The sequence below is a fragment of the Perca flavescens genome, chromosome 20 (assembly GCF_004354835.1).
Source record: "Perca flavescens isolate YP-PL-M2 chromosome 20, PFLA_1.0, whole genome shotgun sequence".
Lineage (NCBI taxonomy): Eukaryota > Metazoa > Chordata > Actinopteri > Perciformes > Percidae > Perca > Perca flavescens.
This window is the reverse complement of record NC_041350.1, coordinates 1,617,424-1,629,566: the sequence shown is the minus strand read 5'-3', so window position 1 is coordinate 1,629,566 and position 12,143 is coordinate 1,617,424.

The following is a 12,143-nucleotide window of genomic DNA, read 5'->3' as shown; positions in this document are numbered from 1 at the left end:
GCCTTTATGACTGTCAATATAGCCAGCATCTACCGTTAGCTACTCTGCTGTGCTGTGGAGTAATGTCTGGCTATATGAGACTAGCATCTACCGTTAGCTACTCTGCTGTGCTGTGGAGTAATGTCTGGCTATGTGAGACTAGCATCTACCGTTAGCTACTCTGCTGTGCTGTGGAGTAATGTCTGGCTATGTGAGACTAGCATCTACCATTAGCTACTCTGCTGTGCTGTGGAGTAATGTCTGGCTATGTGAGACTAGCATCTAACGTTAGCAGTAACTCCGCTGTGCTGTGGCGTAATGTCTGGCTATGTGAGACTAGCATCTACCATTAGCTACTCTGCTGTTCTGTGGAGTAATGTCTGGCTATGTGAGACTAGCATCTAACGTTAGCTACTCTGCTGTGCTGTGGAGTATATGTCTGGCTATGTGAGACTAGCATCTACCATTAGCTACTCTGCTGTGCTGTGGAGTAATGTCTGGCTATGTGAGACTAGCATCTAACGTTAGCTACTCTGCTGTGCTGTGGAGTAATGTCTGGCTATGTGAGACTAGCATCTAACGTTAGCTACTCTGCTGTGCTGTGGAGTAATGTCTGGCTATGTGAGAAAAGCGTCTAGCAACATTGTTGTGAATGCTGCGGTCTCAGCCTGGCAACCCCCGTGAACTTCGAGTCTGGGCAGGAGGGGACGGGGGAGACGACTCTCCAGTATTTTGAATTGGTAGTGCAGTAACTATTTTAACCGCTTGCTGCCAGTATTACATACAATATTACATATTGCACCTTTAAGGAGAAAACACAAGACTTTCACCCAGGAAACAGGTGTTCATGTCCTGAAGAAGTTAAGGAGAAAACACAAGACATTCACCCAGGAAACAGGTGTTCGTTCCTCTGAAGTGTTTTAACCCTGTCATATATAACGACATTACAAGCATTAATTGATGCAGAAAAAGGTAGAAATATGTGCATAGAAATTCACCAGAATGCAGGAAATTGTTTTTAATCCTAGTTTTCTGGGGGAGGAGCCCAAGACCTCCTACTTCATATGTGTCCCCATGTATGTTGAAACAAATCGTCTCCCTTTGAGTTGCCAGGCCAGGTGTGATCAGGTCAAATATTGGAATTAGTGACCCACTGGGCCACTCACCCAGGTTCCCCAAATATTTTTTCTACCCGCCCACCCTAATATAGCAGACTAGAACCGACCCTAGCTCAATACCTGAATCACACTCACCTTTTGTCGGCTAAATTTAACTGTAAAAACCGCTAAAATTAACTTTCACGGGACCGGTCATGAGAACTGTATGGCACTGTCCGGTGGTTGACTAATTTCCTACAAACCCGTTCATGAGAATGTGTTGTGTCACAGGACCTGTGTGAATCTCTAGCACAGTGTTTTGTGTTTATGTAGACAACGTTGTGGTTTGTTGTTCTCTTAGTCTCCCGGGTGGAGGTGGAAGAAGGTGCGCCGCTTGTCATGCTTCCTTTCGAAACTGCAACCCCGCCGCCCGCAGACTTCACAGTGGAGTGGAGCCGCTGTGCACCTGAGCCCGTGATTGTCCATGAGTATCGGAACGGCCATCTTATCAGACAGGGCAAGTTTTACAGCAACCGCACAACCCTGGAGCAACATCGAGTGACAACTGGAGACTTCAGTCTGATCCTGAGGAAGCCCTGCTTCAGTGACAGTGCCACCTACATCTGCACCGTCTACAAGAACAAAGACATCCACGCGCAGAAAGTAGTGCGGCTCAAATTCAAAGGTCAGTACTGGTGATCAGAATCACTGCTGAAGTAAGGCTGATTATTCTCTGCACATGAAACACACCTCTTTACCTAAATGTTCGGTCAGTTCAACATGTGAATGAAAGTGCTTTCAGACAGCAACTGCCTCCATTTTTTTCAGTGTAAAAGCAAGTTTTAAAGAGGAAATATATATATATATATAGTATAATATAATGTATATAACAACTCGCTTTTTCTGTGCTTGTGCACATACATTTGAGTATGTAGGCATAGGCGTTGATTTCGGTGGGGACGGTGGGTACGCATACCTATCAGATTTCGTCATGAGTAATTTTGTATCCATCACTTTTTTTGAAAACCTCGGGCTCAATTTCGTTTAAAAAAAATAGAGTTCATCATTTTTGTATACATTTTTATTAATTTACATTAGTAAGCTGCAGGACAGCGTCTTTCAAAGCATGACCTGCGCGAAAGAGAAAAAAAAGAAAATGAATGCATCGTTGTACTCAGCATTTCTGAAAATGTGCGTCTCTGTCCCCAGCACATTTTAAACCAAACTGACGCCCATATATGTAAGGGCAAATTACAGAAACTTTCTACCTTCTGAAAACAGATAAGTCTCCACTGTCTAAACGACATAAAGCCTTCTCTGAAAGAGACAGAGGAAGTTGGGAAAGTTAGAGATTGTTAAAGATGCATGTTGTGGCTGACTGTTTTAATGTCTTCTGTTTGTAGAGAGCTGGTGGTCGTGGTTTTTCGGAAGAGAGTACTGAAGATGAAAACAGACGACCTGAACACAGTTAATGGGCAGCTCCTCCGGAACCATTTTAACTTTTGTCACTTGTCTGTTTTAAAGTTTTTGGTGGATCATTAAATAATTACATGTTTAATGTTGTCTTGAGTGTTTCTGAAGGTTGCGGTTCAGTGGTCCAGAGATCTTTTTGCAGATGATGTGGTCCTGATGGCATCATCGGTCCGAGACCTTCAACATTCACAGGATCGGTTTGCAGCCAAGTGTGACGCGGCTGGGATGCATGCAATGGTTCTCAGCAAGGAAACAAATTGGAGTGCCTACTCCGGTTAGGGAATGAGTCCTTATCACAAGTGAAGGAGTTCAAGTACCTGGGGGTCTTGTTCACGAGTGAGGGGAGAATAGAGCGGGAGGTCGGCCGTAGAATCGGATCAGCTGGGGCGGTATTCAGGGACGGACTGGGACCAAAAATCGGCCCTGGCATTTTGGCCGAGACCGGCCCACCACATAAGATCACAAATACCACCCGTACATGCGCTCCTCTGAATATGTATACCAAGTCCTACACCTTGAAACTACTAACGCCATGTAATGAGTAAGCAAGAATCAGTGAGAGTTGACACATTAAATACTTGAAAAAAGTGCCATTTATTAATACAATTAAATGGTATACTATATCATCAAGAGTTTGTCCACCACTTGTTTTTGGCTCAGTTTTATCAAGGGGCAAAGTGCTCATCTCTGTCCCTCTTCTCCTGAGTCTCCTCCTCACTGTGCATGCCACTGTCGCCAACACCGACACCACCACCACTAGCATCATCCACGGGAGCTGATGAAGGTCCTGCTACTGCCAAAAACATGTCAGTCAATTTGACACATTTGGCATCGTCTGCCTGAAGGGCCTGTCACTTTTTCTCACGCAGCTTCTCTGCACCTTCTTTGCGTTTCTTCTCCATGATCTCTATCACTATTCTAGTCTGGCAGATGCACACTGAAACTGCATGCAGGCAGAAATCCCAAACAGGGTGCTGTTTAAAGATATGATTGGGCCAGTCCAGTGTCAATTAAGAAAACAACCAATGGGCCACTGAGCTACGTGTTAAAAAAAAACCTAGTCTATGTGATATTTTTGACTAAAGTGTTTTGGGCCAGCCCAGTGTCAATTGAAAAAAACAATGGGCCAGCGATCTAGGCCTCACACTTTTTTTATGGGCCGTAGAAAAACAAATTCACAAAAAATAAATGAAAATGTTGGCGGTCGGGCCAAAAAGCACGGGAAAGTGCTGTGTATGCCAGATGGCCAGTCCGCCCTTGGCAGTATTGCATTTACTTCACTGCACCATTGTGATTAAAAGATGGGTGAGCCGGAAGAAAGAGATCTCCATCTACCGGTCAGTTCCTACGGTCCTCACATATGGTCACGAAGGATGGGTCATGACTGAAAGTGTTAACGAAAAACTCAGGAGCAGCACAACTGATATTCACATAAGTGAAGAATGTATGCACAACTTTAATGACTTACACAGAATCATTTAATGAAATCTCAATTGAGGAGAATGTAGGATTAAACAGTACAGTGTAGTGCCATCTCAACTTCTGAAGTTTCTGTCTTTCTGAAGCAGTATTTAAAGGTGCTGTAGGTAGGATTGTGAAGATCCAGGACTTAGCCAAAAAATGTGAACATCGACAACTTCTCAGTCCCTCCCCTTTCTGCTAAAGACCAAAACAGTCTCCTAAGTCCTTCACCCCCCCACACACACACGCAAGGGAGAATGAATGTGTGATATGTGTGCATGAGCAGTTATTGACACGCAGTTAGACACCCCTACTGGCCCTGATTGGTCCATCTGAACAGTTAGACACATACCCCTAGCCCTGATTGGTGCATCTGAACAGGAAGCTGTGGATTTTTACAAATCGCATTACAGGCTGTAGGTGGTGCCAGAGTAGCTGGATTTCTTTTAATAAATGACCTGCTTCATTTAGTTCTACTGGAGCATAGGGTCACTTTCAGTAACTATGACAGAAAGTTAGTTTTATATGTTTTACCTACTGCACCTTTAAACTTATGCTGGAGGCGTTAAGTTTGGCTCAACCTGCAAATGTAAACAAAGATATTTTGGGCGCCTCATGAACACCTCAGCACAGACAGAAAACAATGTCGGCCTGACCACACTGCAGTAGAGTCTATCCTTAGGTGTGTGCATACTGTGTTACTGCTAGCTATAGACTGAAGCACATGCTCACGGAGCCTTTGCTTGTTGCCACCTTTATATGTATATCACCTAGCAACCCATCCCGCCTCAACCTGCTGGGTCACATTTCTTGTACAGTTTGCTTCGAAGTATTTCACCACACTTGCAACTGAATGTAACATTTCCTTTGTGAACGTTTTTTTGGAAGAACTGCTGGTTCGGAAGAAGTAGATCCAATCAGAGTTTTGGCTTTTATTCTTCTGGGTGAAGATGAAAGCGTTGGTGCTGTCGGTGGCTGTGGTGTTTGAGGCATATGGAATCTTGGTTGTGGTGCTTGTGGCATATTATGCAATCCTCATATATGGCAAGATAGCCTTCCTTAGTGTTTATATTTATTTGTTTATTGTGTTGTCTGCGAGTATGGTCCTGACCTGAGCAGAATTTCCCTTTGCAGCTGAAACCAAAGTTGGGGCAGTATTACATTAAATTTACTGCACTGCTGCTAAATTCAAAATAAAACCTTTTGTGTTCTGTGTATTATTATGTTTATACAGTTAAAATAACAGATACAGATCTGATCAGATCTGTTAATACATTAAGCTCCAAAAATAAAGTTTATACATGTTCTCATGTTTCATATGAACATTTTGGTAAAGCAGGTAAAGTATTACCTTGAAACAAAAGCGAAATGTTTGGAACATAAAGGGTGGATGAACTTCAGCATTATAATATGGTAATTACCAATTTTAAATTCCAAGAAGTTTTATCTAATTTGGAAGGTATTATACTGATAGTAGCCTATAATACTGTGAAAACATCAACATATATTACCTCATTATTACCATGTCATTACGATATTAATATAACTATATTACCATTACCCAGATATACTGATGGTTATTTTTGAACCCTTTCCTATGTTATTACATCTGTTGCCTTCTTATCACCTTATTACCCTAGTATTACATCTTATTACTGTGATGTATTACCTAGTTATTACTTTGGTAATTACATGTTATTACCTATATATTACCTCTTTATTATCACATTGTTACCCCACTATTACCATCTTATTACCGATCTGTAATATGCAGTGCTACCAAATTTACTGAATATGTAAAATTTTGATCCTAATGCTTTTTTACTTTTACTTAAAGGGGTGATAGAATGCATGAATGAATAAACTGATTTTACTCTGTCATAGTTGAATAACGACAGTTCGGTGAGTAAATAGGACATACATAGAAGCTCAAAGTCCCATTGACACCCCTTTACTATGAAAATTTCATATTTTGAAACTGCCACTGAAAACAGGCGAATCCCAACAAAGCTAGTTGCTTGCGTTAATATCTCAAAATCCGGAACCTTTGTCAGCCCATGGGTGTATTAAGAGATTGGTCACGCCCCAACATTTACATAGGCTACACAACTGACCTGAGAGATCAGGTGACCTGAACATAGAACATTTAGGCTACACAACTGACCTGAGACCTGAGATTTCATAGGGACCTGAGAACATTTACATAGGCTACACAACTGACCTGAGATCAGGTAGAACATTTACATAGGCTACACAACTGACCTGAGATCAGGTAGTACATTTACATAGGCTACACAACTGACCTGAGATCAGGTAGAACATTTACATAGGCTACACAACTGACCTGAGATCAGGTAGAACATTTACATAGGCTACACAACTGACCTGAGATCAGGTAGAACATTTACATAGGCTACACAACTGACCTGAGATCAGGAGATCATTTACATAGGTACACAACTGACCTGAGATGAGGTAGAACATTTCATAGGCTACACAACTGACCTGAGATCAGGTGCTATTCTGAATCTACAAAATTATTCCATTCTGAAACTTTGAAACTTTTTTCATGCGAGAAATCAACTATGTAAAGCTCAAATATGGGCCGTTTTACAAAAATGGATGGCTAATTGCAAATTTTGTCCGACTGTGTGTCGGAGTTCAGCGGCCGGTGCTGCCTGTGTTGCTGCCTCGCCGCCCGGCCTGCCTCCCTTCACGGCCTGCTCTGAGCTCGATTGAGCTCCGTTACGACTGGCAGCCCACAGCACTCCATACCCGCGCAAAGTCACAGGTTTTTGGATAATGGACTACTACACGCTGGTGCTCTGACAGAGCTCCAGGGCCTGCAGCTCCCCACTTCCTGCTAGCTAAATGCTCGGTGTGTGTGAGTGAGAGCGTGGTCAGAGAGCTTGTTACACCAGCAATCTGTTAACACAGATTCCAGTTAATCTTTTAATGTGTGTAATTATGTGTTGAGTTATTTAAACAAACAATCGGTGAAATACACGCCTCTTGTCCGTGAGTCTCATTGATAGAGCCTGCAGCTCGATGTAGCTCTATCAATGAGAGCTAGCTAGCCTCCTCTTAAAATTCCTCTGAAATTCACAAATATTCATTAACTTGAAATCGGACACCGTTGTTAGCTTTATAAGACCTTTAGATGTTGTATAAGTGGCGTGACATTGTGTGTAACATGTGGTAAGAGATTGCTGGTGTAACAAGCTCGCTGACCTCGCTCTCACTCTCACACAACGGGACATTTAGCTAGCAGGAAGAGGGGAGTTGGAGGCCCTGGAGCTCTGTCAGGGCAGCGGTGTTGGTGGTCCATGCTGTGGGCTGCCGTGACGGAGCTCCAAGTACTTCATAGCAGGCCGGGGTCTGTGAAGGAAGGCAGGCCGGGCGGCGAGGCAGCAGCACCAGCGGCTGAACTCCGACACACAGTCTTACCAAATTTGCAATAAGCCATACATTTTCGTAAAACGTCCCATATTTGAGCTTTATATAGTTGATTTCTGGCTTAAAAAAGTCTCAGAAGTGAATTTAATAACGAAATAGCCCGACAAACAATGTATAACTTTGCAGTGTCTGAAATATGAGACCTGCTGTCGAGTCTCCCATGTGTTTCTATGTAGTTTGCTCAAACCAATCAGTGCTTTCCAGGCAGCGCTGCCTGGAAAGCACCGTTGGGAGGCACTGGTTATGGTTATGGTTATGGTTATGGTTATGGTTATGGTTATGGTTATGGTTAAGGTTAGGTGCGCACATCGGTTTGAATTATGTTTTTAAATGTTTTATTTGCTCTCACGATCACTTACACTGCCAGGGTTGCAACTGAAATAAAAGGCTAAAGCAACGGCCGTTTATGGAAAGCACAAGTTTAATTATGGTCAGATCTTTGTCCTGACTGATGAGGAAATTATATTAATAAGCGTTGTGATTTAAACATCTACAGCGTCGGCTATTTATTTTGCCAGCTTTCCTCCTGTTTTAGGAAGCAGTGACTGTATTGTATTTTGCCTGTAAAACCGTGTCTGTGTTCTTCATATTTATGTAGAATTATAATTTGCTCTTCTTATGTAAAATATGCAGCTCTGGTAGATGTTTGCGATTGGTCGTGCTGTGCAAACACCACCTCTTTTATGTGAATGCGCGCGTCGCTGGATTGGGAAACCCTGATGGTTGATTGAACTAGTTGATAACCACCATCGTGACACAGGTTATGTGGGAGCGTGGTTGTTAGGTTTGGTGAAGCCGGATAACTGAAAGAGATCCAGGACATGTTGATCTTGACTCGTAGTACAGGCCTCTGTTCTCTCTAGTTTCGTTGGTTTCCTTTTTGGTTTGTAGTTTATCTTCATGCTGTGCTTGCACTGACGCACACACATAATCCCTCATGCACACTTACACCACACAATAATGGCAACTACCCTCCACACCTTAATAACCCTTTTTATTTTGGTCAAATTCGGTTTGATGTGAGTTAATAAAGTACATTTTTGGTTAAACTTTATCATGGTGTAGGTCAATGACATCATCATCCGTGGTCCACGCACAGATTCCCTGATCACAGCACGTTTCTTTCTGTACAGAGAAGCTCGATACAGCTTTGATGTTATTGGTATTTTTAGCCCAATAACCGCTGTTTTAATCAACATTTATTCACCAGATCTTATCATGGTTTAATTGTATTTCTTTTAATGTTATTATTTCGGTCTATTTCGGCCAGGGAAGCTGCTTTGTTGTTTTGATATTTTTTAAACTATAATACTACATCTAGCAACATATATGTAGATATTATCATAGTATGCATTTCTTTACTTTAATAATATTATTTTGGTCTTATTACTGGTGAAATATTACAGTATGCTGTAAGACAGAACACGATATGATCAGAGTTGGGCGCATGCAAAGCCGATTTCCCACAATGCAATGCCGGCATTCATTTCAGAGAATCAGACAACGATCAGCGGGTCTTTAACGCCAGCATCGCTTCAATATACATATATATATAATCAGTGGTTTAGTCATCAGCAACAACACGTTGCTCAGTTTTGTTCCAGTAAGTTATGCACCATAATAACGTTTAAAAGAATCTGCGTGTACAGTATATATCTATGGTCCTGGTAGGCTTATATTGACTTAACAGCGCCACCTGCTGTTGTGGAGTGCGAATTACAGGACATTTGTTAGAAAATGTACCTGTGTTTGTGTGTGGATCAGCAAGGCGGAAAGTTAGTGCCAAAAGTCACGTGACAGTTTTTTGTACTTGTAGAATTTGTTTTGTACTTGAAGGATTTGTTTTGTACTTGAAGGATTTTTTTTTTCCGTACTTGTAGAATTTGTTTTGTACTTGAAGGATTTTTTTTGTCATTGAAGAAATACATTTTTGTATGTGTAAAACATACTGTATTTGTTTGATAGGTAGGTTTCTTATTTGCAGAACAAAATGCATTAGTTTGTGAATGATGTTTTGTATTTGCAAACCACACTGAGTTTGTTTGTGAATCATTGGGCGTGAGTAAAACACGTTTTGTGTGTGTGTGTGTGTGTGTGAGGTTTTGGCATGATTCTAACTCCATATAAACGTATTTCCTGGTACACACTTGTTGGCAGGTGTTGTACAACAGGTCCCGCCTCAACCTGCTCGGTCACATTTCTTGTACAGTTTGCCTCAAAGTATTTCACCGCACAACTTTTCTATGTGATCGTTTATTGAAAGAACTGCTGGTTCGGAAGAAGTAAATCCAATCAAAGTTTTGGCTTTTATGCTTCTGGGTGAAGATGGAGGCGTCTACGGTGGTGCTGTTGGTTGTGATGCTTGTGGCACTTGGGGCGTATGCATTCATTTACAGTAAGATAGCCTTCCTTGGTGTTTATATTTATTGATTTATTTGATTGTCTGGGAGTATGGTGCTGACCTGAGCAAAATTAATTTCCCTTTTGCAGCTGAAACCAACGATTATTTTTAAAATGAATGTCAACGCTGCTCAAATCAAAATAAAATCATTCAATAAAATGTAAATGTAGTTTGTGTTCTATGTATTATTATATAGAGTATTTCTACTCATTGGCATTACTATGTTTACTTCAGTTAAAGGCCTTAGTACTTCTAACACCTCTGTACTTTAGTATGTCCAAATATTCTGTATTTTGGGGAGAAAGTGTGGCCTTGATAATTTTTCTCTCTTCTTGAAGGTTTGTCTAAAGGTGATATGAAAAATTAACCAAGTAAAATGTATTTCAGTTGAGTTAGAGCTTAATTATTTATCTAGCTTTTGTTTACTTTAATAACATGTATATCTGAGTATATGTGGGTACAATGCGGCTGTGCCTCAGGACGGTGGTGGTACTACCTTAAAATGTGTGTGATATTTCATATGTGAACAAGTTTAAAAAATACAAACAGTAATAGTTGATACACCTTTATGTGTGTGTGTGTGTGTGTGTGTGTGTGTGTGTGTGTGTGTGTGTGTGTGTGTGTGTGTGTGTGTGTGTGTGTGCAGTTTTCCATAATTTCAAAAGTGTGGAGGTGTATGATGGGGAGGAGTCTGTCGTGCTGCCCTGCCAGATATCATCCAGATTACCTGAGGTCACCAAAGTGTTGTGGAGCTGCTCTGATCTCAATCAATGCATCGCCCATCAGCACAAAGATGAGCCTTATGTTCAAAACCTGCGTTACAGAGGACGAACGTCAATGTCAGCTGACGCTCTGAAGACTGGAGATTTCAGCCTTACTCTGAAAGATCCTCACCTCTTTGACAGTGGCTTCTACACCTGCACCGTCTACGACAAATTGCATTTAATGAAACGGATAGTTGTGCATCTGCAAGTCAAAGGTGAGGAACAAAGCTTCTCAGAACCAACCCCCAGATTTTATTGTCTCTACACATACTTGAAATAACAATCGCGTGTTTATTAAAGGTCCCATGGCATGAAAATGTTGCTTTATGAGTTTATTTAACATTAATATGAGTTCCCCCAGCCTGCCTATGGTCCCCCAGTGGCTAGAAATGGTGATAGGTGTAAACCGAGCCCTGGGTATCCTGCTCTGCCTTTAAGAAAATGAAAGCTCAGATGGACCAATCAGGAATCTTCTCCTTATGAGGTCATAAGGAGCAAGGTTACCTCCCCCTTTCTCTGCTTTGCCTGCCCAGAGAATTTGGCCCACCCATGAGAGAGAGAGAGAGAGAGACATCATGGCTTTCAAACGAGCAAAGTGTCCGCCCCCCTCCCCCCGCCCTCTCCTCCTCAATAGCAATTAAAGCTACAGATAAAGAAATGGCACATCCTACGGAAAGCTCATTGTGGGACTGGCTCTAGTGGCACCAAAGCTGAATTTCGGGAAAGAGACTTCAGATACAGTATTAGAGGACCACTAAGGCCTATATAAAAGTATCCAAAAAGCAGCATGTTATAGGATTTTAAGCTAGTATCTACCTTTCACTCCAAGCACTGCTGTAGTTAAACTCTTTCTTTTCTGGTGTTATCCTTAATCTGTGGTCTATTATGTTTTTCCACCTCCAAGATAATTCTCATTGCCATGATGTTGTAGAGGACATGTATACAACAGCCTGTTTGGCAGTTTTGGGCAAGTTACTTCCAAAATGTAACACATTATAGATTACTAGTTACTGTCATTTGAGAGTAATTAGTTATATTACAATATTACTGTCTCTGAATTGTAATACTTTACACTACTTGTGTTACTTTTGAGTTACTTTCACCAAAATAACAGCAAAAGTTTGACTTGGCCACAGGATCCATAAAGTCTCATCTTTATCCATTTTAATACATCAAAGTTAATTCATTATATTTTCTGTTATTAATCTGAATCTGCAAAGTACCTAAAGCTATAAATTAAATAGGGAAGTAAAACGTTTTCTGCAGCCACCCCCGAATGTATGTATAGTTGCTCATTAATAAAGACAACAAAGTTCTATGGCTGGGGTGTGGTTGCAGGGGTAGAACTGTCTCCATCTTCTCCAGAAGGAAGTGCAGGGAGGACACCCAGCCTAGCAACTGGCCGGGTGTAGATTCTCTCCTTCACCTTTACATCAGCGGCCGTGATGTGCCTGTCAGGGCTGGGAGGAGTCTTGACCACTCTCCGATTGGGCCAGAGGGCCCTCGGAAGAT